General features: G+C 44.1%; 1 protein-coding gene across 1 annotated transcript in view; it reads right to left on the reverse strand.

The window, feature by feature from the left end:
- Positions 1–6,658: 6,658 nt before the first annotated feature.
- Positions 6,659–27,839, reverse strand: part of LOC127664379 (ankyrin repeat domain-containing protein 26-like) — a 125,145-nt gene continuing 103,964 nt past the window's right edge. Inside the window, exon 11 of the transcript XR_007973183.1 lies at positions 6,659–7,073. The gene's annotated coding sequence lies outside the window, so the exon portion shown is untranslated. The remainder of the gene's footprint in view (positions 7,074–27,839) is intronic.

Genomic DNA, 27,839 nt, shown 5'->3' on the forward strand with positions numbered 1-27,839 from the left:
CAGCACTCCTCAGGACCCACTCAAACATATGTCCATTTAGAGAAAGAGAGGGAATATTTTTACTGACAAGGAGTCTCCAAATTTTCAAACCTAGGCTTGAATAAAACTCCTTCCTCCAATCCTAAACTTTTCATCTGTTAGTGGAGTGGCAGTGGAGAGCAGAAAGTTCATTGTCCAGCAACAAAGACCCTTTTCGATTTTTTTCTTGATTTTCAAGGTGTTGCTTTGGAAGGAGGGTCCATCCTCTGTGACTCTCAAAAATCAAATATCTGATTAGAGACCTAGCAAGTAGGGCTTCGGTGCCCACGGCTGGACAGTACCTGTGCCTTCTCTTATTGTGTCAGGGTTTAGCCTGTTACAATAGGCAAATGGATGGAACTTCTATAGAAAGAGTCAAGCTGACTAAGGTAACCCATTCACAAAAGAACACACATGGTATGCACTCACTGAAGTATATATTAGTCCAAAAGCTCAAAATAAACAAGTTATAATTCACAGACCACAGGAATCTCAAGGGAGACTGAAGTGGGGGTGCTTTGGTTCCTCTGAGAAAGGTAACAAAACACTCACAGGAGCAATAAAAGAGACAAAGTGTGGAGCAGAGACTGAAGGAAAGGCCAAGCAGAGATTGCCCTACCTGGGGATTCATCCTATAAACCGTCACCAAACCCTGACACTATAATGAATGACAAGAAGTACATACCAAAATGTTCGTGTCATGGTTGTCTCTGGGGGGGCCCTGTCAGAGCTTTACACATACAGAGGCTGATGCTAGCAGCCAACCATTGGACTGAGCATGAAGTCCTGAATGGAGGAGTTGGAAGGTGGTGCAGAGGAACTGAAGGGGTTTACAGCCCCATGGGAAGAACAGTGATGTTGGCCACCCAGATTCCCCAGAACTCCCAGGGATTAAACCATCAACCAAGGTGTATAAATGGTTATAGCCAAAAATGTGGCTGAGGAAAACCTTGTTGGGTATCAGTGGAAGGAGTGGTCCTTAGAACACTGAAGGCTCAATAGATGCTCCAACAAAGGGAATAGAGAGGAGGGGGTATAAGGGTAATGAGGGGTTGGAAGGTGGGAATGGGTCGGGTGGAGGGGCATATACTTGGAGGAAGGGGTTGGGGGTTTTCCGGGACGGGGCAAACTGGGAAAAGTTTTAGCATTTGGAATGTAAATGAAGATTATATTCAATAAAAAAAATAATTGCTAACCATTGTTTAGTATGGCTACATGTGCCTAATGTGTACACATGTGCTGCTTCCAGGTGACTATGAATATTTTATTAAGATAGAATGTCCTCCTTGACCTCTATTAAACTGTAGTTCATTTCCTGTCTCATCTGCCACATAGCTGGTTCTGGGCGGGTCCTTTCTGCTTCCTTTAATGTGTAAAACCGATGAGTTCTGGTGAGAGGTGACAGTAGCATTCCTTCAAACACATGGAAATGGCTCACCACAGCCCTTGCACCTCAACCACTGATGTCACACTCCTTTGGATCTATGCACAATGTTTCTAACAGTTACCATTAGTTTTTGAAGCTTTAGATCATGTAGAAATCTAAAGCATTAGTTTCTCTTCATTTTTTCCCCTTGCACTGGTTTCCCCTTGCACCAAAAGGTTTCATGAGACAGGGTCTCCTAGAGTACAGGCTGTCCTCACCATTTTTGAGTAGACAAAAAGATTATTTCAACTGCTGAACCTCCTGCCTCCACTTTCATACATTTTATAATTACCATGGGTTCATCTTTATGAGACATTCCTGACATTCACTTTGTCTGATATCTGTCAGAATACCCTGAAGGACTCTTCTCAGTCTGGGCACAGGTAGCTTGATCATGTTTACATGTGTCCTGTGTCTCTGTGTTCTGCCAATTCCCCCTTCAAACTTCAATCTCAATTCAACAATAATAAAGTGTGGGGACTCATAAACACTAGAGGTTTGCTGCAGAGCCGAACATGTGGCCTTGATACACTGATCTCATAGTATTTCTTGACCATCTGGTACAGTTAGAGTTAGAAAGCATCCCTGGTACACAATCTTTTGGTTACTTGTTATTGCCTTGCTAACATCCAGATGTACAAGCAATCAATTTCTGTTGTTTATAAGGACAAAGACAAGGCCTGTGTTTGAATGCAGAATGGCCTAAAGGGCCAGGATATGGAAGCATCTACTACATCAGTTGTTCATAGTTTTCTGGCTGACAGGTGTTTTCTTGCTCATTTGGAACATATCAGCTGGCTGTCTCTAGATCCAGAGCTTTGGTGAGAAGTCTCAGGCCTGAGGGGAACATGGGACCGAAGGTGTCATCCTCTCAGGCCCACATATATTTTTCTCATGCCTAGGGGCACCATGGAAAACAGTATTTGGTCACAACTACTAATATAGTCAGGAATTACCATCTTAAGCATCCATCAGTCTGATTTTAAAGAAAGGTAAATAGAATACATTGATTGTAGACATGAATTATGACAAACTTATCATAAAGGCTGGTGTCCAAGCAAAAGCAAGACACTGTCCAACTACTTGTCAGTGAATATCAGAGTCCATAAACAAGGAAGGGTAAATCTCTGGACCCTATTGTCATCCTTTTTTTTTTTGTTTTTTTGGCTTGTTTGAGACAGGGTTTTTCTGTGAAGCCCTGGCTGTCCTGGAACTCACTCTCAAGACCAGGCTGGCCCCAAACTCAGATATCTGCCTGCCTCTGCCTCCCAAGTACTGGGATTAAAGGCATGCACCGCCATTGCCCGGCGCCTATTGTCATTCTTAGGATTTATTCTCTGCTTATTAATTAGGGAAGAGTTCTGGTTAATGTTTGGATGTCAAAAGTTCCACAGAGAAACCAGCATTTGGACACTGTTCCAACCAGGTGGTACCATTTGGGGAAAATTATGGCCCTTGGGGGCCTAGTAGGAAGAAGTGGGTCACTGGGCAACATTGGGGAGAGTCATTTGAGTAAACCAGATTCTCTAGTGCCCCAATGACCAAGACCAGCCTTCCTGTAATTGGAGACAGAAAGAGAGGAAAACCAGTGGGCTGTGCCCAGCCTCCACGGTTCTGTTTCTTGCTCTGATCTCACAAGGAACCATTATGACAACTGATAGATACCTGTCCACTTACAGCTCTGATTGAGGCTGCCTTGTATCCTTGCAGGTACAGAAGCTGTTGGTTGGTTGGAAACCAAGTGGAGTGTGAACATGCTGAGATTATGCTTGGACTTTCAAGAGCTGTTGGACCCTGACATAGTATCTCTTCACTTTGGTGACTTGATTTGCACTTTTTAGTTTTGGATTTTGTATTTACTGGCTTAATTTGTGTGTTTACATTTCCATGTTTTTTCTTATCTTCCATTTTAATTTTCATTAATTCTTAACTTATGTTTTCTATGTTAGAATATTTTAAAAGATTTATTATTATATCTAAGTACACAGTAACTGTCTTCAGACACACCAGAAGAGGGCGTCAGATCTCATTACAGGTGGTTGCGATCTACCATGTGGTTGCTGGGGTTTGAACTCAGGTTCTTTGGAAGAGCAGTCAATGCTCTTGACCGCTGAGCCATCTCTCCAGCCCAGAATATGTTATTGCCTTCATTTCATGTGTATGATTGTTTTGCCTCCATGTATATCTAAGTACCACATCCCAGGTGACTTCTGTGGAGGTCAGAATAAGGAGTCAGATTTCCTGGATCAAAAGTGACAGGTAGTTGTGAGCCTCTTACCCCATCCCTAGAATTAAAACAATATATTCAAATAGTATAACTGGGTTGTTTAAGCAAACAAATTCTCACTAGAACTGCCTGTAGTTCCACTTCCAGAGAATCTGATTCCCTCTTCTGACCTGAAAGGTCATATTAATAAAATTATAAAGAAAGATTTGTATCACTATTTCAAATGTTGTATAGCAACTCTGAGTGTGTTCTATGGGAGTTCTTAGAGGCCACAGGTGGAGCATCTCCTAGAGCTGTAGTTAGGGTAATTGTGGGCCACCTGTCACTTGTTGGAAGATAGAGGCCTGTACTAATGCTCCCAAATATCTGCATGTCAGCTGTGGGCCAGAGGTCTTCACCACAGTTTTGATCTGTTTCACCAGCTCCCTTCTCATGGCTGCTTCTTCAGGACAAGGGGCCATGAAGTTATAAAAGTCAATTATCAACTCGTAAAGTCCCTGGATGTCTTCCCTGGCTGTACATGGCTCTTCCAAGGCCCCGGGCCACCTGGGCACAGGCTCACCTATTCCACTCAGTGTGGCTGCACAGATGCCTAAGGCAGGTAGTCCAGGCCTGAAGTGCTGGCCTTGTTCAACCCTTTCTGCTGGCACGGGTGACACTGGTGGTGCAGTGGGAAGCCAACATGTGTGGGGCCGAGTGGGCCTGGACACCCATGGGCAGGGCCATCAGGGAAGCTGAAGAAGGTGCAGCTGCTGCGGACATGGCTGAGCGAGGTTCTGTGGAGGACTGTAACAAGCAGACCAGACTCTCCTCCCCAACTCTGCCTTGTATGATTAGGAAGAAGACAGTGACAGCGATGCGGACTTGTGCAGGAGCCATGTGCTATCCACCGCGGACCCGAGAGTGGTCAGCAGTGCATGGGGCAGTTGAGCAGGTCCATGCTCTGGTGTTGGGGACCAGGCGGCGGGGCACTGGCCCCAGGCCTCTGCTGCGGGTGCTTCAACCCCTCACATCTGCCGGCCTCCCTTTCCCCCTATCCTCTCCCCTATCCAGTTCTCTGGGCACAGCCACCAAGTTCAGCACTGGAAGTAGCACAGGAGGCCAAAGCCGCCCAGCCCATGCCCTGAGAGGTCTCCAAAATCTGCATCCACAGGGCATTGGTCAGCCCCTTCTGCTCTGGCTGGATCCATCCCCTGCGCTGCCTGTGGCACCCAGACCCATTGTGCCCTGTGCCAGCCATGAGGATGGACCTCCCTGGGCTACACTCCAGTGAGCAGGGATGGGCGTGGGTGGGTGAAAACTTAATTTTTCTATCAATTTGGGCCGCCATTTGAACCTAACTACTGCCATCTCCAGGAAGCACTGTGAGGATATTGTATGTATCTAATTTTGTATATTTCTTTGGAAATATTGCATATCTTTGATGATTTATATGCCTTCTTTTTTACACAACAAAATGAAATCATGCCAAGATGTTTGTAGATAATTGGAAATTAAAAACCAACACAAAACAGGTGTTCATAAATCTTAACAAAAAATTCAATTCATACTTTGAAAGTATATTTTCAAGAGAAATGCCCTTTCATTTGATCAAAGGACTTTTCCATTTTATAACTTACATGGCATAAAGCACTGGTAAGAACAACATTTCAAATTTGTTTTCCTTGATTCTGATTCTAATTATCCTCTTATAACTGAAATACTTTGCTTAACCACTGGAAGCTTAACAACCTACCCTGCTTGCCATGAACTCAGTGATGCTTTCAGTATAAATTAGCTATCCTAGAAAACTTGAACAAATCTGAGAAATGAACCAGAAACCAAATCATCCCTGTTGTTATGGTTCCTTACAACACAGGGTGCTTTATTCTGGATTATAATGGGGGTCAAATGCAAGAACAATCTGGCCCTGTCAATAAGAACAAGAATGGGGCTAGACATTTTATATAACTAGACTTGATAATATATATTCATCTCATAACATTATTTGAGAAACTAATAGTAATTTTTGAATCTTCATAAAAGTATGGCAAATTAAGACTTCGTTCAAATTCAAGAGTATGCCACATATTCTGTATTTGCCTGTAAAGAATGGAAAATGCTTTACCAAATGTTTGCAACATTTCTGACAGAAGTGTTCCTCGGATGCTTTTCTTGAGAGACATTATACACAGAAAGTGGATATTTTGGCAACACATATAACAGTATAAAAATAATTATTCCACATCTCCATATGCCATGGGAAGGAAAGCTTATTTCAGGTGAGTAAGAGCACAGCAGTATAGACACTTCACTTGCAGCAGAGTTTTAAATTTTTGGTCCTCTACAACATGAACATTAATTGTGAACTGATGATGATGGCAAAGAAAGACATGAGAGCATCTCCCCAACAGACAGCAAGTCATGGGAATAATTTATGGAAGTCCCAAAACTATGAATCACTAGGAAACACATCACTTGTGTACTATTTTTGTCCATATATCTAATAATGTAGAACCATGAGTAGCGTGCAGGTTTTTCTTTCCAAACTAATGGTTTTGATATGGTGAAGATTTATTTGATGCATACATGTTTATGACAAATATGTGCTTAAAAAATAGTAAGAATGCTATAAAAATGCTATTCTAGGATGCTATAGTAATGCTTAGAATGCTATAGTAAGGATGACACTTCTTTAGTCTGCCTAATTAATTTATCTTCCCTTGTAATATCCAGGGTATCTTGTGATGATTCAAGGAATATCATTCCTCAGGTTTCACTTAACATCAACATCTCAATTCCCGATAACAAAGGACTTTGAATATTTTTAAGTGCTTCTTTGCCTTTCAAGGTTCCTCTGTTGTGAATTTGTTTAGCTGTGTACCACCTATTTAATTAGGTTATTTGGGATTGTGAAGATTAATTTGTCAAGTTCTTCATATATTTTGTATATTAGCCTCCAGTAGGATGTAGAGGTAGTGAAGAATTTTCCCAATTTGTAGGTTGCTGATTTGTGCTAATGATGTCATCTTTTGCCTTACAGAACCTTTTCAGTTTCATGAGGTCCATTTATCAAATGTTGATCTTAGAACCTAAGCCATTGGTGTTCTGTTCTGGAATTTTCCCCCTGTGCCAATGAGTTTGAGGCTCTTTTCCACTTTCTCTTAGGCTCAGTGTGTCTGATTTGATGTTGAGGACCTTGATCCACTTGCACTAGAGCTTTTTGCAAGGTGATAAATATGGATATATATTTGGACTCCTACATACAGACTAGTAGTTAGACCAGCACATTTTATTGTAGATATTTTCTTTTTTCCACTGTATGTTTTTTTGTTTGTTTGCTTATCAAAGATCAAGTGTCCATAAGTCTATGCGTTTTCTTCTGGGTCTTCAATTAGATTCCGTTGATTGATTTCTCTGTACCTGTAACAATACCATGAGGTTAATATCACTATTTTTTTCAGCAAAGTTTAAATCAAAGTGACCATGAGATTTTACCTCATTCTAATCAGGATGGCTAAGATCAACAGTTCAAGTGACAGCATATGCTGGGAAGGATGTAGAGAAAGAGGAACACTTGTCCATTGCTGGTGGGATTGCAAACTGGCAAAACTACTCTGGAAATCAATCTGGTGATTCCTCAGAAAACAGGAAGTAGCTCCACCTGATAACCCAGCTATACCACTCTTGGCAATGTACCCAAAGGACTCCCCACCATACCACGAGGACACATACTCTACTGTGTTCAAAGCAGACTTATTTGTAATAGCCAGAGGCTATAAAAAACAGATGCCCCTCAACCAAAGAATGGATTTAGAAAATATTGTTCATTTACACATTTGAACTATTCAGTTAATACAAATGGGGACATCATGAATTTGCATGCAAATGAATGGAACTAGAAAATATGCTGTATGAGGTAACTTGGACTCAAAAGGACATGCATGCTATCCATAAGTGGATATTAGCCAAAAAGTACAGATTCAACCAAGTTAAACCATGATATGAACAAACTGCAAGAAAAAATATGGCATGATAATCTCATCAGATACTGAAAAAGCCTTTCACAAAATACAACATTCCTTCATTTAAAAAGTATTAGGAATATCAGGGATACATTGCATATAGCTAAACATTCTCAAAGAAATATACAATAACTCAGTAGCCAACATCAGGCTAAAGGGAGAGAAACTTAAAGCAATTAGACGAAAATCAGTGACAAGAAAAAGCTGCTCACTCTTTCCTTACCAATTTAATATAGTACTTCAAGTACAAGCCATAACAAATAAGACAATTAAAGGAGATCAATGCAATTAACAACAGGAAAGGAAAAAGTCAAAGTATTCCTATTTCTGGATAATATGATTCTAAACATAATTGACCCCCAAAATTCTACCAGAGAACACCCCCTGTGGACAAACACCTTCAGCAAATTAGATGGATACAGCATAAACTCAAAGCAATCAGTAGTCTTCCTTTATACAACGAGTAAATGGGCCAAGAAAAAAAAATTAAGAAAAACACCCTTTGTGCTAGCCACAAAAATATAAAATATCTTGATGTAACTCTAATAAAGCAAGTTAAATCAGTATGGCAAGAAATTCAAGTGCCTGTAGAAAGAAATGGAAGAAGGTATCAGAAGATAAAAGAATCTCCCATGCTAATGGATAGGTAATTTTAATGTTGTGAAAATGGATAATTTACCAAGCAGTCTTCAGGTTCAATGCAATTCTCATCAAAAATCCCATTTTTATGGAACTTGAAAGAGCAAATCTCAACTCCATGTGGAAAATAATAAATTCAGGATAGACAACACAATCCTGAAAAATAAAGTAACTTCAGGAGAAATCACTATCTCTGACCTCAAACTGTGCTGCAGAGCAATAAGGTTAAAACTGCCTGGCGTTGGTATAGAAACAAAAGCGTGGCTACATGGTATCTAATCAAAGACTTAGAAAAAAATGCACAAACCTATGGAGACTTGATTTCTGATAATGATGCCAAAATCATAAAATGAAATATATTATGCGTCTTTCACTAATGGTACTGGTCTAAATGGAGGTCTACATGTACAAAAATCAAAATACATCCATAATAATCACCATGCACAAAACTCAAGTCCAAGTGGATCAAGAACCACAAGATAAATCTGGATATGCCAAATGTCATAGTAGAAAAAGTAGGAAATAACCTTGAAAGTATTGACACAGGGGACAATTTCTTACACAGAACACCAATGGCTCATGCTCTAAGATCAAAAATTGATAAATGGGACCGCATGAAACTACAAAGCTCTTTTAAGGCAAGGTAAACTGACACTAGGACAAATGGCAGGCTACAGATTCAGAAAGATTTTCACCAAACTTAATCTGACAGAAGGCTAATATTGAAAATTTGTAAAGGACTCAAGAAGTTAAACCCCAACAATACAAGTACTAAAATTTAAAACAATGGGATACAGAGCTAATGAGATTGTCATTAGAGGAATCTCAAATGATCAAGCAGCACTTACAGAAATGTTTAGCATTTTAGACATCAGGGAAAAGCAAATGCAAACAACTCTGAGATTCCATCTTACATCTGTCAGAATGGCTGAGGTAAAAAGTATTCAAGAGCTAGCACATGCTGGCAAGGATGTGGAGCAAGAGTAACATTTCTCCATTGAAGGTGGGATTGCAAACTGGTACAACCACTCTGGAAACCAATTTGGTAGTTTGTCCAAAACTGGGAATACCTCAAGACCCAAATTTACTGCTTCTAGTCATATACCCAAACATGTTTCAGCATTCCACAAAGACATTCGCTCGGCTGTGTTCATGCCAATTTTATTTGAAATAAATAAGTGTAGGGAGGCCCAGGTGCTGTCTGTTTAAGTTCTTTGGTTGATAGTTCAGTCTCTGAGATCCCCAAAAGTCTACCTTAGTTGAATTATTGGTATTACTATCCCCTTATGGGCTACAATCATTCTTCCTATTCTTTCTGAAGAGGCCCCAAAATCTTCAGAGACTGGATAGAACCTAGGTGTTCCTCAACTTAAGAATGGACAAAAAAATATGTGGTAATTAAACAATAAAATACTATTCAGACATGAAAAACAAATACATTTTAAATTTTTTCAGGGATAGATGGTTCTTGAGAATATCATCCTGAGTGAGGTACCCAGTTGCAAATGTATATGAACAGTATGTATACACTCATAATTGAATATTAGCCATAAAATGAAGGACACTCATGCTGCATTCCACAAATCCAAAGAGGCTAGACAGAAGGAGGGCACAAACAAGGATGCTTGAGACTCACTTGGAAGGAAGAATGGAGTAGTGGTGGAAGGTAGATGGAAGGAGGGAACATTATGGGAGAGAATAATTGAAGGAGAGAGGGGGTTGGTGTGTTGAGGAATGTGGAGGGGGATGGGGGGTGTCAGGATTGCTATAAGAATTACTGTAAAATGCAAATTACTGGGTAGTGGGAAGGTAGGATGGATCTCCAGGAGAGACAAAGAAATGGGATAGGGGAAGAGCCCAAAAACAGTGGGGGTGCCCTTAGCAGTGACTCAAACATTTAGGATATAGAGTCTTAGGAGGCTGCCTCCTGTGGCCAGGCAGGATCTCCAGTCTGGCAATAGGGACACCAACCAACACACAAAACTTCTGAGAGAAAACTTGTCCTTTTTCCAAGAAGTAGAGGGACTGTGGATAGAGCAGAGATTGAGAGAACAGCCAACCAATAACCAGCCCAACTGGAAATGCATCTCATTTACAAGCACCACACCCTGACACTATTAATGATACTCTGTTATGCTTGCAGGTTAGAATCTAGCATGGCTGTGCATTATACGGCTCCAACAGCCAACTGACACACACAGATGCCCACAGCCAATTAGTGAAAGGATCTTGGGGCCTCTTCAGAAAGAATAGGAAGTATTAAGAGGATAGTAATATCAACAATTCAACTAATGTGGACCTTTGGGGATCTCAGAGACTGAACCATGAACCAAAGAACTTAAACACACAGGACCTGGGCCTCCCTACACATATGTAGCAGATGTGCAACTTGGTCTTTTTGTAGGTCCTAAACAACTGGAGTGGGGTCTATTCCAAAACGTGAGTTCTATACTTGGGATCTGTTCATCTAGCTGGGCTGCCTTCTCTGACCCCAGTGGAAAAGGAAGTACATAGCCCTGCAGAGCCTTGAAGAGCTGCTGGGAGATAGGGCGTGGACGAGGGACTGGAGTTGCCACAGCACAGTCCCACAGACTAGGTTGTGACACACCAGCAAGGCATGTTCTCAGTCTGGAAGTCTGTCAGGGTTAGAGTCTTGGCAGACTATGTCTGGTGAGGACTTGACCCACAGATGGCTCCTCCTCTCTACAGCCTCGTGGGAGTGAAGGGTGTCCGGAGTTCACTGGGACCTCTCATAAGGGTGCTCATTCAGCTCGCAGAGTTCTGCCCTTTGCCTTGTCACCTCCCATGGCCTTATGTCCCAGTTCCATTCCCTCTGATCTTGATTTCACCACAGTGGGGCGTAGCATGCAACCCTGGCTCACACCCCCTCATATTGCCAAGATCCTCCACATTAGTGGCCAAGCTGACTGCTCAGGGGTGGGCTGCGGTGACTCCCCTAGGGATAAACTTCACAAAAGTCCCCAGGGTCACTGGCTCACACAGGCCTTCCCTCAGCCACCCACGTTCCCTCCAAAAGATAATGAATAGTTGTTTGCTGGGTATGGTCGTTCATGCCTTGTCCATACTCAGGAGGCCGAGGCAGATGGATCATAAGTTTGAGGCTAGCGTCAGCTAATTAGTGAGAGTCTGTCTCAAAAATTCCAAGAACCAAACAAAATACTAATATAAGGTTGTTGTACTAAGCCTCGACGTTCCGGGGTGTTTGGTACACAGGGTTACTGGGGTGGTGGGCTGTGACTAGATGCTCTGCTGATTTCTATTTGACTTCTCTCTTGCTTCTTCTTGCTTTTTGTCTCAGTCTGGATGTCCTGCCATGCCCCTCTCACCTTAAAAATAGACCTGTGCAGGGTCCTTCTCTCTAAACTCATGAAAGGCATTATCTCTGATCCTGCATTCAGAGAGGAAGTGTCTTGGCAGGTGCAAGGCAGGGAAGGGGCTGCGGGTTGTCAGCACACCAGGGCCCAGGGTGTTTATTCTCACCCTCTCCCACTCCTTGAGGCCCATCTCTGAGCCCTCTCTGGGTCACCTGCTATTTGTACTAAGTTGGAAACCTGGTCCGCATGCAGTTATCCTGTTTCCCACCAGAGCCTCGCACAGTCAGCCCATCAGTAAGACAGCACACATGATTCCATGCTCTGGAATTTAAACAACTGTTACCACCTCTTTTAAAACATTGTGTTTTGCAAGTAGCCAGTCCATATTTCAATTTCAGTCTCTCTGTTCTTTTTAGCTTTTTATCACACACCAGAGATTTCTTTGCAAACACAACTACACCTCTGGCGCATCTTTGACAGGCTGGATTCTTCAGTCAACTACCTCCATGACTCTTGGAGACCACAGAGGACAGAGGCAGGTCCTTACTGTGCAAACTCAGGTCCGCAGCACACACTATCACCAATTTCCTCGTTTGTCAATGTGTCTCTTTAGCAGCCTCAAGCTACAATATTGGGGGTTGGGTGTGAGGAATTAAACCATCCTTCAGTCATTCTTTGCTGTGCACACTGCCAGCAGTCTGCTCTACCCATGGGAAGCTTGGCTTTGAGCCTGTGGCAACAGAGCGGGCAGGGGCTGCGTGAGTAACTGGGCCTCTTGCAGATGTTCACTGCCTGCCACAGTGAACAGGGCGCTCCCTGAGTAACGCTGTGTCCAGTGAGGAGCAGGACTAGACTCCACCTATAGTTTGAGGATTGCTGCAACTACTTTTACTCCAGTCAGGATCAAACAAACTCTCTGTGGCCCAGATATGCGACTGAGAAATTGCGGCTCACTGTTGTGTGAGCCCTAACTGTGTGTGGAGTTGTCTGATAAGTCAGGATCGAGGTGCTCTAGTTAGGGTTTTATCAGGCTGAAGCAAGTAAGCACACCTGAGAATAGGAACCTCTGTTGGGAAAAATGCCTCTACCAGACGGCCAACTAGGCGAGTCTGTGGGGGCGCTTTCTTGATTGATGATTGATTCCAGAGGTCTTGGTTCCAGAGGTTTCAGTTCATCAGGACAGGGAGGGGCTCAAGTCATGGTGGCCAGAAGTAGGAGGGGCGAGTAAGGAAGAAAGGAGAGAAGGGAGCGGTGGGGAGGAGTCAGCACTGTGGGCTTTCCTCCTTGCCCCGCCCCTTTCCCTCTGGCTCCCAGGCTGGAATAGCGCTGCCCACCACATTCAGGGACAGACTCCCCACCTTAGTCCTCTGTGGAAACGCCCTCATGTACACATCTAGAGTGCTTCCTTTGCTAACCTGATCAGCAATTTTCGGTCCAATTAAGTTAACAGTATTAACCATCACAGCAAGGCCAGCTCAGACTAGTACCAAATACTGACCCCACCTCAAGCCAGAACTCAAAGCCTGGGCTTGCTTTCCCAGCACCTGCAGAGCAGTGGCTCATGACTGTCGGGAACTACAGTACCTGGGGATCCAGCGCCCTCTTCTGGCTTCCACTCACATTGCATGCACGTGGTTCTCAGACACACAGAGGCAAACACACAAACATTAAAATAAAATTGTTTTCGAAAGCTAAGGCAATAATTAACACCAAGAAAAAAATCTGTAGAAGAAATGGGAAGTTGACATTCCCAGGCACAGCACAAACAGCGAGCGCTTGCTTAATCTAAGAGTGGGACGCACCCTGTTGGGAAGACCGAAAGGAGGTCAGGGAGGGGTGAGAGTAAAAACACCAGGTTCGAGTGGCTGCTCCAGCTGAAGGGCCATCAGCGGTGGAACCAAGGCAACACAGGGTCCAGTTAGGCCCTGCGCCCATGACCACTGACCTTCGCTGACCAGCCGGGCGGCAAGCAACTGCGGTTCTGCGGAGCCTTTCGCTGCACGGAAGCCACTTCAGAACTCGGCTTCCCGCCAGTCAGGAGAGACTCACCTCCATCTTGATCCCGGGCTCCAGAGATCGGTCAGACTGAGGTACACAAACATAATCCTAGGCCCAACACCGCAGGGGTCTGAGCCAGACGGGCGTTGGCCTGCACCCAGGCCCTGGGCTGTTCGAGTGGCCATCGGGGCGCCAACCCAGCCAGGAGTTTTTTTTTGCCCCGACCGGCGCACGCGCCGCCATTTTGCCTACAGGAGCCAGAGTGCTCGGGAGGGCAGAGACTGCTAACAAGCGTAGCCTGAGGCTAACAAAACGGGGGTCTAGGCCCCAAAAGGCACAGGACTGACCCCAAGAACTGGGCGGCTTGGTGGGCCATCTGTGTGTCAACCCGCCCAGGAGGTTATTAGCACAACAGACTCTCCCGGTGCTTTCGGGGAGCGCGGACGCGCACGCCCGCCATCCGGGTCACCTGGCGGACCCAAATAACAGACATAGCCCTAGGGGAACTTTGCTCGGACCTTGGCCTCCCAGGCGTTTGCCTGGACTCAGGGCCCGGGCGACAAGGCTAACCTAGTGTGCACCAGCCCGGTTGGGGAAATCGGCTGCCCAGCGGAGTGAGCGGAGCACAGGGGAGGTCACAGCAACATTCACCTTCGGAGCTCCCTGGGGGTGCACACGGGTTCCACCTGGTCCACAGACACAATCTGGGGCAAGGCCTCAGGCAGAAGCCCCCAGCTCAACTCTCTCCGCTTCAGATCAGCCTGGGTGGCCGCCACATCTCCAGGTCCCTCAAGAGGCTAGTGGGGGCTTCCGGGCGGCCAGCTGGGAGAAGTCGGTGTGCTCCAATAAATCCTGCGGGCCCCAGCGGGAGCCTTCAGGTGCCTGCTTCGGGATCTGAACAGCCTGGACAACAGCACCCTGTCTACAGGGAGTGCAGAGTGTAATCTGTGCACCAGAGGCCAACGGGGAAGGGGCAGCTTGCACTGGTGAGTCCAGCACTGACAAGACCAAGTAACACCAGTGAGAGCTAGATGGCAAAAGGCAAACGCAGGAACGTCACTAACAGAAATCAAGGCAATATGGCAACATCTGAACCAAATTCTCCTCTACCAGCAAGTCCTGGATACCCCATCACACCAGTAAAACAAGATTTGGATTTAAAATCACTGGTCATGATGCTGGTACAGGAACACATGAAGGACATTCAGGAGAAAATGGATCAAAAGTTAGAAGCCCTTGCAAGGGAAACACAAAAATCATTGAAAGAAATCCAGGAGAATACAAAAGCCAACAAGGAGGAAATGCAAAAAACACTTAAAGAAATACAGGAGAACTTTGGTCAACAGGCTGAGGTCATGAAAGACGAAACACAAAAATCTCTTAAAGAAATACAGGAGAACTTTGGTCAACAGGCTGAGGTCATGAAAGAAAAAACACAAAAATCTCTTAAAGAATTACAGGAAAGCACAAACAAGCAAGTGAAGGAGCTAAGCAAAACCATCCAGGATCTAAAAACAGAAGTAGAAACAACTAAGAAAACTCAAAAGGAGACAACTTTGGAGATAGAAAGCCTTGGGAAGAAATCAGGGGACAGAGATGCAAATATCAACAACAGAATACAAGAAATAGAAGAAAGAATCTCAGATGCTGAAGATTCCATAGAAACCATGGACTCAACAGTTAAAGAAAATGCAAAATGCAAAAAGCTTGTAACCCAAAATATCCAGGAAATCCAGGACACATTGAGAAGACCAAACCTAAGGATTATAGGCATAGATGAGAGTGAAGATTTACAACTTAAAGGGCCAGCAAATATCTTCAATAAAATTATGGAAGAAAACTTCCCTAACCTAAAGAGAGAGATGCCCATGAATATACAAGAAGCCTACAGAACTCCAAACAGACTGGACCAGAACAGAAATACTTCCCGTCACATAATAATCAAAACACCAAATGTTCTAAACAAAGAAAGAATATTAAAGGCAGTAAGAGAAAAAGGCCAAGTAACATATAAAGGAAGACCTATCAGAATCACAGCAGACTTTTCACCTGAGACTATGAAGGCTAGAAGGTCCTGGGCAGATCTCATGCAGACTCTAAGAGAACACAAATGCCAACCAAAACTACTATATCCAGCAAAACTCTCAATCACCATAGATGGAGAAACTAAGATATTTCACGACAAAACCAAGTTCACCCAATATCTATCCACAAACCCAGCCCTAAAAAGGATAATAGGAGGACAACACCAATACAAGGAGGGAAACTTCACCCTGAAAAAAGCAAGATAGTAACCTTTCATCAAACCCAAAAGAAGTTAAGCAATCAAATTTAAAAAATAACGTCAAAAATGATAGGAAGTAACAATCACTATTCCTTAATATCTCTTAACATCAATGGACTCAATGCCCCAATAAAAAGACACAGACTAACTGACTGGATACGTAAACAGGACCCTACATTTTGCTGCTTACAGGAAACACACCTCAGGGTCAAAGACAAACACTACCTTAGAGTAAAAGGCTGGAAGACAATTTTACAAGCAAATGGTCTCAGGAAACAAGCTGGAGTAGCCATTTTAATATCAGATAAAATTGACTTTCAACCCAAAGTCATCAAAAGAGACTCTGAGGGACACTTCTTGCTGGTCAAAGGAAAAATACAACAAGAAGAACTCTCAATCCTGAACATCTATGCTCCAAATGCAAGGGCACCCTCTTTCATAAAAGAAACTTTATTAAAACTCAAAGCACACATTGCACCTAACACAGTAATTGTGGGTGACTTCAACACTGCACTTTCCTCAATGGACCGATCAGGAAAACAGAAACTAAACAAGGACACAATGAAACTAATTGAAGCTTTGGACCAATTAGATTTAACTGATATATATAGAACATTCTATCCTAAAACAAAAGAATATACCTTTTTTTCAGCACCTCATGGTACCTTCTCCAAAATCGACCATATAATTGGTCACAAGACAGACCTCAATAAATATAAGAAGATAGAACTAATCCCATGCCTCCTATCTGATCACTATGGAATAAAAGTGGTCTTCAATAGCAACAGAAACAACAGAAAACCCACATACACGTGGAAATTGAACAATACTCTACTCAATGACACCTTGGTCAAGGAAGAAATAAAGAAAGAAATTAAAGACTTTTTAGAACACAATGAAAATGAAAACACAACATACCCAAATCTATGGGACACAATGAAAGCAGTGCTAAGAGGAAAACTCATAGCCCTGAGTGCCTCCAAAAAGAAAATGGAGAGAGCATACATTACCAACTTAATGACACACCTGAAAGCCCTAGAACAAAAAGAAGCTATTTCACCCAGGAGGAGTAGAAGGCAGGAAATCATCAAACTCAGGGCCGAAATCAATCAAGTAGAAACAAAGAGAACTATACAAAAAATCAACAAAACCAGGAGCTGGTTCTTTGAGAAAATCAACAAGATAGATAAACCCTTAGCCAGACTGACCAAAGGGCACAGAGAAAGTATCCAAATTAACAAACTTAGAAATGAAAAGGGAGACATAACAACGGAAACTGAGGAAATCCAAAAAATCATCAGATCCTACTACAAGAGCCTGTACTCAACACAACTGGAGAATCTGGAGGAAATGGACAATTTCCTTGACAGATACCAAATACCAAAATTAAATCAGGACCAACTAGACCATCTAAACAGTCCCATAAAGCCTAAAGAAATAGAAGGAGTCATAGAAAGTCTTCCAACCAAAAAAAGCACAGGACCAGATGGTTTCAGTGCAGAATTCTACCAGACCTTCAAAGAAGAGTTAATACCAATACTCTTCAAACTATTCTACAAAATAGAAACAGAAGGAACACTACCCAATTCCTTCTACGAAGCCACAATTACGCTGATACCAAAGCCACACAAAGATCCAACAAAGAAAGAGAACTTCAGACCAATTTCCCTTATGAACATCGATGCAAAAATACTCAATAAAATTCTTGCCAACCGAATCCAAGAACACATCAAAACGATCATCCACCATGATCAAGTAGGCTTTATCCCGGGAATGCGGGGTTGGTTCAATATACGGAAATCCATCAATACAATCCACTACATAAACTCAAAGAACAAAACCACATGGTCATTTCATTGGATGCTGAAAAAGCATTTGACAAAATTCAGCATCCTTTCATGCTTAAAGTCTTGGAGAGAACAGGAATTCAAGGCCCATACCTAAACATAGTAAAAGCAATATACAGCAAACCGGTAGCCAGCATCAAACTAAACGGAGAGAAACTTGAAGCAATCCCACTGAAATCAGGGACCAGACAAGGCTGCCCCCTTTCTCCTTATCTTTTCAATATTGTACTTGAGGTACTAGCTCGGGCAATTCGACAACATAAGGAGGTCAAAGGGATACAAATTGGAAAGGAGGAAGTCAAACTATCATTATTTGCAGACGACATGATCGTCTACCTAAGTGACCCAAAGAACTCCACTAGAGAGCTCCTACAGCTGATAAACAACTTCAGCAAAGTGGCAGGTTATAAAATCAACTCAAGCAAATCAGTGGCCTTCCTATACTCAAAGGATAAGCAGGCTGAGAAAGAAATTAGGGAAATGACCCCCTTCACAATAGCCACAAACAGTATAAAGTATCTTGGGGTGACTCTTACCAAACATGCGAAAGATCTGTATGACAAGAACTTCAAGACTCTGAAGAAGGAAATGGAAGAAGACCTCAAAAAATGGGAAAACCTCCCATGCTCATGGATCGGTAGAATCAATATAGTTAAAATGGCCATTTTGCCTAAAGCACTATACAAATTCAATGCAATACCCATCAAAATCCCAACTCAATTCTTCACAGAGTTAGAAAGAGCAATTATCAAATTCATCTGGAACAACAAAAAACCCAGGATAGCTAAAACTATTCTCAGCAACAAAAGAAAATCTGGGGGAATCAGTATCCCTGACCTCAAGCAATACTACAGAGCAATAGTGTTAAAAACTGCATGGTATTGGTACAGTGACAGGCAGGAGGATCAATGGAACAGGACTGAAGATCCAGAAATGAACCCACACACCTATGGCCACTTGATCCTCGACAAAGAGGCTGAAAACATCCAATGGAAAAATGATAGCCTTTTCAACAAATGGTGCTGGTTCAACTGGAGGTCAGCATGCAGAAGAATGCGAATTGATCCATCCTTGTCTCCTTGTACTAAGCTCAAATCCAAATGGATCAAGGACCTCCACATAAAGCCAGACACTCTGAAGCTAACAGAAAAGAAACTGGGGAAGACCCTTGAGGACATCGGTACAGGGAGAAAGTTTCTGAACAGAACACCAATAGCGTATGCTCTAAGAGCAAGAATTGACAAATGGGACCTCATAAGGTTACAGAGTTTCTGTAAGGCAAAGGACACCATCAAGAGGACAGATCGGCAACCAACAAATTGGGAAAAGATCTTCACCAATCCTACATCAGATAGAGGGCTAATATCCAATATATATAAAGAACTCAAGAAGTTAGACTCCAGAAAACCGAACAACCCTATTAAAAAATGGGGTACAGAGTTAAACAAAGAATTCTCACCTGAAGAACTTCGGATGGCGGAGAAGCATCTTAAAAAATGCTCAACTTCATTAGTCATTAGGGAAATGCAAATCAAAACAACCCTAAGATTTCATCTTACACCAGTCAGAATGGCTAAGATTAAAAATTCAGGAGACAGCAGGTGTTGGAGAGGGTGCGGAGAAAGAGGAACACGCCTCCACTGCTGGTGGGGTTGCAAATTGGTACAACCACTCTGGAAAGCAGTCTGGCGGTTCCTCCAAAAACTGGGCACCTCACTTCCAGAAGATCCTGCTATACCACTTCTGGGCATATACCCAGAGGATTCCCCACCATGTAATAAGGATACATGCTCTACTATGTTCATAGCAGCCCTATTTATAATTGCCAGATGCTGGAAAGAACCCAGGTATCCCTCAACAGAAGAGTGGATACAAAAAATGTGGTATATCTACACAATGGAGTACTATTCAGCCATTAGAAACAATGAATTCATGAAATTCTTAGGCAAATGGATGGAGCTAGAGAACATCATACTAAGTGAGGTAACCCAGACTCAAAAGGTGAATCATGGTATGCACTCACTAATAAGTGGTTATTAACCTAGAAAACTGGAATACCCAAAACATAATCCACACATCAAATGAGATACAAGAAGAAAGCAGGAGTGGTCCCTGGTTCTGGAAAGACTCAGTGAAACAGTATTTGGCAAAACCAGAAGGGGAACTGGGAAGGGGTGGGAGGGAGGACAGGGGAAGAGAAGGGGGCTTACGGGACTTTCGGGGAGTGCGGGGGGGGGGGCTAGAAAAGGGGAAATCATTTGAAATGTAAATAAATTATATCGAATTAAAAAAAAAAACTTTAAAGTCAAAAAAAAAAAAAAAAAAAAAAAAAAAAAAACACCAGGTTCTCACATGCCTGCAGAGAAAACAAACAGGCAATATTATTACAGTGTCAACCCAGGAGAAAAACAAAGCAATGTCAACAACCCGCTGACCAGTGCAGTTCAATTATATACAATTATATGTATATAATTTTATATGTGCATATGTATATAAAATCCTGTGCATATGCATATTTGTACACATAAATGTATACATATATATCATATACATATACATGTTCACATATACATATACATAAGGGAGGGGTGGTGTCTCACTCCTGCAATCTCACTATCATTTTGGCAGCAGAGGCAGGAGGCTCCTACAAGCTCAAGGCCAGCTTAGCCAGGGCAACATCAAAGAGACCCAGCTGTACTCTGATGTCAGCCCCAGCTTGTTAAGAGCAGCAGCAGCAGAGGATTCCAGCCTCTGCCACGTCCCCTACATCCTATAAGCTGTGGACTGCCTCCCTCTTCTGCCAGGCCATGTGTTTTAAAAGATCCCCTAAAAGGAGCTACACCTGTATGTAGAGCAGGCATCAAGGGACTCAGGCTCATTGTCTGACACACACCATGCCCCAAGCTTCTGTAGGCAAAAGTCCTCCTCTCACTCGCCAGTTGGATGCCCTTGGTTTCAGGTCCCCCTCCACAGTCTCTGACAGACTTAAGTCCTTCACATACATGGCCGGCCACCTCCTCTGGCCTTACTATCTAACTCCTACCTGTTCTTCTGTCTCCAGTACTAAGAGCCTCAGAACCTTCTGGAAAAAAACAGTGTCTATTCCAATCACTTCCTCTTCACCCTGCTGGCAAGAAGGGATTCCCTTTGGAGGGATATGGGGCAGCTGAACCCACATGTGACCCTGGACAGATCCAATGCCTTGTTGGTCACATGCACTGTGATCTTGCAGGGAAGAGAATGACATATACGACAGGCATGAACACATGGGTGATTCCTTCGAACAGGACAAACCAGCAGGCATCGTAGATCAGGAAGGCACGGTGAGGGCTGGCCAGATGGCTCAAGGGATAGAGGTGCTTGCCATCCGAGTCTATCCACTGAGTTTAATACCTGGACCCACCTGGTAGAGAGACCCAACCCCTGGCTGTGCTCTACCTACACATGAGCAGAGCCTGTGTGCACACACACATCTACATAAACAAAAATGCCTTAAAACAAGTAACAGATAAAACACACACACACAAAGGGTAGGAAGGGGTTGGCTTGATTGAATAATCCCCGATATAGCAGGGAAACTGAGTCCACAGCACAGGGCTAACCAGGAACAGCTCAGCCCCCTTGATGAGGAGGAGGCTCAATTTCTACCCACAAGAGCAGAGCAGGGAGCTGGCCCAGCTGTGGGAGGCTCCTGGCTACACCAGCATCCACAGGGCCTTCTCTATGAGCTTCCTTCCAGCCTTCCCCCAGTGGTGGATCTACCTCCTTGTGGGACAGAATGGGTGCCCTGGGGCTTGCTTTATTTTAAGTGTCAATTTTGCTCTTCCCACCACCAGGAAACTTTTGGTTTCCAAGTTGCGGAGACTGGCAAAGTATGGGGAGAGATGTGTCCATCTCTGGCTGTCCCTCCCCTGCTGGGATGACTCCCCAGAACACACAGCAAAACCCCAACTCTCTCCGAGGCATTCAAGCCTTTCCTCTGTCCTCTCTCCCACAGCCCCTGTCCCCACCATCTTCAGCTAAGTAAGTTAGGCCAATTCTGTCCTAGAAGTGTCTTGAATCTCAGACTGGAGTATCTTCTGTAACTACAGACACTCCCAACAACACAGGTCCTGGTCTTTGGGGGGTAAGGGGAAAGGGAGGGGAGGGGGAGGAGGGAGAGGGAGAAGAGGAAAGGGAGGAGGAAGAGGAGGGAGAGGGAGGAGGGGGAAGGGGAGGGGAGGAGGAAGAGGGAGAGGGAGGAGGGGGAAAGGGAGGGGAGCAGCTTGCCAATTGACTGCTGTTACATTTCTAGGCTCTGGAAGTCTGACACATCCATAAAACAGTGATTTGACCAGTGTGGTGGCGCATGCCTGTAAACCCAGCACAGGAGGATTGCTTTTAAGTTAGAAGTTAGCTTGAGATACTGTAAGAGTCTCTTGGAAGACCCCCACTCAATAAGGCCACAGAGACCGGAATCGCTGCAATCTTCAAGAGGTTTATTGTTCCAGTGTACATGCAGGCATGAGGAGACTCTGAGCTCACAAAGCACACCCTTTTTAGAGCATTTTGGCGGGGAGTTCTGAGGTCACCTGAGTTGGACGACTGTGATTGGTTACCCTGGGCAACATTTAAAATTATTAGTCAACTCGAATGGGGAGGTTGTCTCTGCATTTGGCCTGGTCCTGCTCACCTTGAGGTATTTGTGGTATTTCAGGGCATTGTCTTTTTTGTAGTCACTTCCCTCTCTGGCCTCACCCTAGGCAGGGTGCTTCCCTTTAGGCCTTTTCCATACCTATCCTCCCCAGGAAATCCAGGGCAGAATGCAAAGTTTCTGTCCAGCTGTGAGCCCCAGTTCTTAGTCGTGGGGAGCTGGCCTGCTGTTTCTGACAGGGTTCTCAGAATACATAGGGAGTTCCAGACCAGCCTGGGCTACAGAGTGAGACCCTATCTAAAATAAAACCAAACCAGGCTGGGCAGTGGTGGCACAGCCTTTAATCCCAACACTTGGGAGGCAGAGGCAGGCAGATTTCTGAGTTTAAGGACAGCCTGGTCTACAGAGTGAGTTCCAGGACAGCCAGGGCTATACAGAGAAACCCTGACTTGGGGAAAAAATAAAATCAAATAAAGCCAAACCAAAACCCAAGCAACATGCCCACAGCAATGTGAATATTGTCCTGCTCACTGATTGTGTGAGAAAGAAAGGAACATGACAGGATACATCCAGTGTCCAATGGAATTGGGTGAGAGGGAGCGATGTGGACACGCCCTCAGCGCTCCTGTGCATGTGTGTGCATGTGCGTGCGCTCTCTCTCTCTCTCTCTCTCTCTCTCTCTCTCTGCCTCTCTCTCTCTCTCTCTCTCTCTCTCTCTCTCTCTCTCTCTCTCTCTCACACACACACACACACACACACAGTCCCACCACCATCCTGCATGTCTGTGGCCCATGCTGAGTGCAGCAGGACAGGGACCAGGCTTGCTGAAGCCTCAGGTAGAACCCCACCCACCTCTGTTCTTGCTGTTGTGTGGTCTTGACTGCACAGGGGCTGCACAGTGGACTGGCCATCCATGGATGCAAACAAGGGTTGGACACTCTACAGAGCCTGGGCAGGGGGAGGCAGGAAGGAGCCTGAATCTAGTGGGGATCATCATGAGAAATCACCCTATGGCAGACAGTACAGGGTTCAGAGAGGGATCGGGAGCTACTAGGATGCACAGCACATGCAGAACCCATCCACAAACCAGACCTCACTTTTTCATGAGGATCCCATCTAGTCACATAGCTAAGGACCTGATCATCTCTAGGTGGTCCCAGCTCTTGGATTTGAGGGTATAGGACAGAGCTGTGTGTTACATGTGCTGCACAGTGAAATGGCCTAGGAGAAGTGTCCAGGGCTAGAGAGCCAGGTTCTGAAGGAATAGAGGGGACAGAGCTTCAAACCTCCCAAGGAGGCAGGTTAGAGGTTCACCAGGCACAGTGACTGGCTTAGAGGCAGAGAAGCCGGAACACAGCAGCTTCTGGGGCAATCTATGGCACTGAGGTGGAAAGAGCAACCTCCCAGCTTTCCTCCCATATCAGGAGGTCACAGAGCAGAGCCAGGTTCAGGACCCCTATGGGTATGGGGCAGGATGAGGGTCGTAGAGCTGGTCCCGTCTGCCACCACCTTTGGCAGCTACCTGAATGTTCCCCAACTGGGCCAAGTCCCCAGCCATTCATCTTGCCCAGCTGTGTCTCTCCCTTCTGCCAGAAAAACCTGGCACCACTAAGGAGCAGCTGAGACACAGGGTTCCACTGTCTGCTTAGGTCCTGACTCAGTGGAGGTCACCATGGGTGGTGAAGTGCGGCTTTGGAGCTATGGAATTTTATGGTTAGTTCTGTGGTACCCGGTCACATCACAGTTAAGTAGTGAAAGGTTTTGTGTGTGCATTTGTGTCTCTTTGTGTACATGCCTAGGTGTGTCTGATTCCCTGGATTTATCTGTATCTGGTGCGTGCACATATGTGTACATGTGTTTATAATTCCAGTCAGAAGGGCAAAGACCAAGTGTTACCTCAAAAAACCTAGAGCAGAATCAGTTCCCTGTAGTTATAAAGGAGGTATGAAGCATTCACACATGCATGCACACATATGCACATATGCTTGTGCAAGCTCATGTGTTCCTTGCAGTCATGAGGGCACTCTGCATACAGGCCTGTCCATACACAGTCACACATGTATGTATACATACATGCAAGCTCATGTTCTCTAGTCTGGGGAATTAAGGCACTTGTAGAGCCCAGATCAGCTAAGCCCGGAGTCTGAGGAATAAGCAACGAGGCCTGAATTGTGTAAGTGTGCACACATGTGTGTGCATGTATGTGTGTAAAGATGTGTGAGCGTGTGCATGTATATGTGTGTAAAGGTGAGAGAGTGTGCATGTGTGTGTGTTTTATATGTGTGGGCATACACTATGCACATATACATGGTTCATGTGTGTGTGGAGGCTGAGGTTAATGTTAAGAACTATCCCCCATCCATAGCCACCTTATTCATTGAGGCAGGATCTCCCAATCAAACCCAGAGCTCACTGATGTGGCTAGTCTTTCTAGCTGGGTCCTGTCACCTTCTGAGGTTGGAATTAGAGGTCACCACACTGACCTAATATTTATGCATGATTTGGGGATCCAAACCCCAGATTGTGAACTACAACTCTGGCTCTCACACTTGCATGACAAATCCTTTAACCACTTGGCTGTTTCCCAAGCTTGACTTAGTTTGTTTGTTTAAAAGTATTTCAATGTAGCCAGCTTTTCTGATCAGAGCGTGCACCTGGCTGGGCCCTGGTTTGCGGGTGGCCCTGCTCTGAGCTGGTGAGACCCTTCAGTCACTGCCTCAACAGTTCACTGTAGAAACTGCAGAATCGGGAACTGCAAGGAAGGGACTCGCAACCCTTAGCTCTAGTGCTCACTTGCTCCTGGCTTTCCCCTGCAGCACATGCCAGACACCGGGCTGTACTGGGTCGGATGTGCGGATGCACTGGGGGTGGGGGGTGGGGTTAGGCGGGCACATGTGTCCTGCCTCTTCTGCTTCATACAGCCTCACTTGGGCAACATGGCTTCAAAGATACTTTGTAATTTTTTGTGTGATATGTCTGTCTATGTGCATGGGAGAGCAGGTGCCCAAAGAGGCCAGAGGCAGTGCATCCCCTGGAATTGGAGTTATAGGCTGTTGGGAGCATACAAAATGTATGCTGGGAACCAACTGGGTCCCCTGGAAGTCCTCTTAACTGCTGACTCAGCTTCCCAGCATCCTCCAAGATGCCCCTAGTGGCTCCATAGCACTCTGCCTTCAGATTATATTCTTTCTTTCTTTTTCTTTTTTCCTTTCTTTCTTTTTTTCCTGTTATTTCGTAGGTTTTTTTTTAAAGATTTATTTTTTGCATGTGAGTACATTGTATTTGTCTTCAGACACACCATCAGCAGGCAACAGATCCCATTACAGATGGTTGTGAGCCACCATGTGGTTTCTGGGAATTGAACTCAGGACCTCTGGAAGAGCAGTCAGTGCTCTTAACCGCTGAGCCATCTGTCCAGCCTGGGTCATCTGCTTTTTTTTCTTTCTTTTTTTTTGGGGGGGGGTTACAAAAGCCCTTTCATACAGCCATTTTTAAACAAACCAAACCAAAAGGTTTACAAAAGAAAAGAAAAAGATACAGAAAAAGAATAACTTGCTTATGTCCCCAAGAGAAGAAAAAAATAAAGGGGACAGTACCAACATGCGCAACAATAAAGGGTTCTTTTCCTTATTTCTTAATACAAAATACAAGCAAAGGATACACATACTTAAAACAAAGTTCAGGAGCAGATAGCAGTCCTGGAAATCCTTCAATCGGAACAAGGCAGGAGTTTGTTGTTGCTGTTGTTTATGCAAATGCGTACATACCAGGATATGTAAATGTAGGAAATGAAGTATCACATCAGACCATCACATGAGTCTACCAATGCACATTGCATCTATAATTCATGAACGTGGTCAACAAAATCATGTTCATTTCAACTCAGTTTCATTTAAATTAAAAAAAAAACCTTTAAATAAAGTGGTTACATTCAAACTTTAGCTTCCTTAGTACCATGCTGCAGATTTCAGCACTGCTAAGGTATTGCAAGAATGCCCAACCCTCTGTTGTCTAACCATGTATCAAGCCACACTGCAGTATGAAGAAAAGGATGCCAGGCTCTTAGCCATGGCCTAAGACAGTTTAGGCTAGCTTCCTGACCCTTTCTGCTCAGAACATGAAAGATTGAAGACTAAAATGGAGGAAGACTGGGAATTTTTAGAACTGGCAAATTAAGTCTAAAAGGTGAATGAAGACAAACTGATTGTGGCAGCTGGGCAACCTGGCAAAGTCTTATGCCTTGCAGGAATGAAGCATAAAAGGTTTGCTGCAATATGTTCATGGTACACGGACTATGTAGAGCTCTTATTTACAAATCTTGTAACAAATACTTCCAGAGGAAAAGGAAATAAATTCACTAACTTCCAGAATGACAAAGGTTTAATTGCCAGACATTTACAAACACACACTCACACATACCCACATCACACTTCAGGGTTTTATACATGTTATTTTTAGGGCATAACTGAGTACTATACTTCCCAACCCTCCATAAAAAGCAAAATCCAACCAAACAAAAAAACCCCAAACCAACCAATTAAACAAAAACAACACCCCCCCAAATCAATTTATCCTCTCCCATGATCTAGAAAACCCCCCTCTCCCAATATACAAAGTATCCACCCAACTGTGATGCTCTACAGTCACGGAGCATGCTCAGATGTCACCAGGTCATTCTGCATTGGCATGGTAACAGGTAGGCATATGGGATCCTCCTAGTGGTTAGCACAATCACACCACTGTGAATTAGGCTTTGAACAAAAGTATAATCTATGGATTTGATATTCAGAATTCAGAATCATGTATTTTCTTTTCTAAGACAAAGGGAAAAGGAGGTTCAAATAGCAACATGGCTATTGACAGTTTGACATCGCAATACAAAAACAAAACACCTTCCCCATCTTCAAGTAACTCAGCAGCTTCCTCCAGAGAGAAAATGACAATATTCTACCCTAAGAGCGACCAGTGGCTTTAACTTCCCCTCCCCTTTGGCTTGTTCCTGACCTCCATCTGCACACCGTGAAGTACTGAGCCTGCATTTCTTCCTACCCAGTCACAGGTGGGACTGTTTCTTGTGTAGCTTCTGTGGCTACTGGTAAAGAGAACTGTCCAAGCAGGCACTGATTCACAGCAGCAACAAAGCTTTGTTTTCTTTTATGCAAGTCTGGTCTGGCAGGGGCCCCTAAAGCTGAGTTTTGTTTACACTGTTTCCCTCTCTAACCTGCCACCTACATGTTCCTGGACATAAAAATAAGAAAAGTCCATTTTAAAAAGTGTCACCTATCATGGTGGCATTAATCCCAGCAGTGTGTGAGTGAGGGGTGGGAGAAAAAAGACTTTCAGAAAGACCACAAAGTGAAGCCAGGCCTCAAAAAAAGGTCAAGATCAGCTGAGTATATTCATCAAAAGTCCTTCTAGATCATAACCT

Source organism: Apodemus sylvaticus, chromosome 14 (genome assembly GCF_947179515.1).
Source record: "Apodemus sylvaticus chromosome 14, mApoSyl1.1, whole genome shotgun sequence".
NCBI classification, from domain to species: Eukaryota; Metazoa; Chordata; class Mammalia; order Rodentia; family Muridae; genus Apodemus; species Apodemus sylvaticus.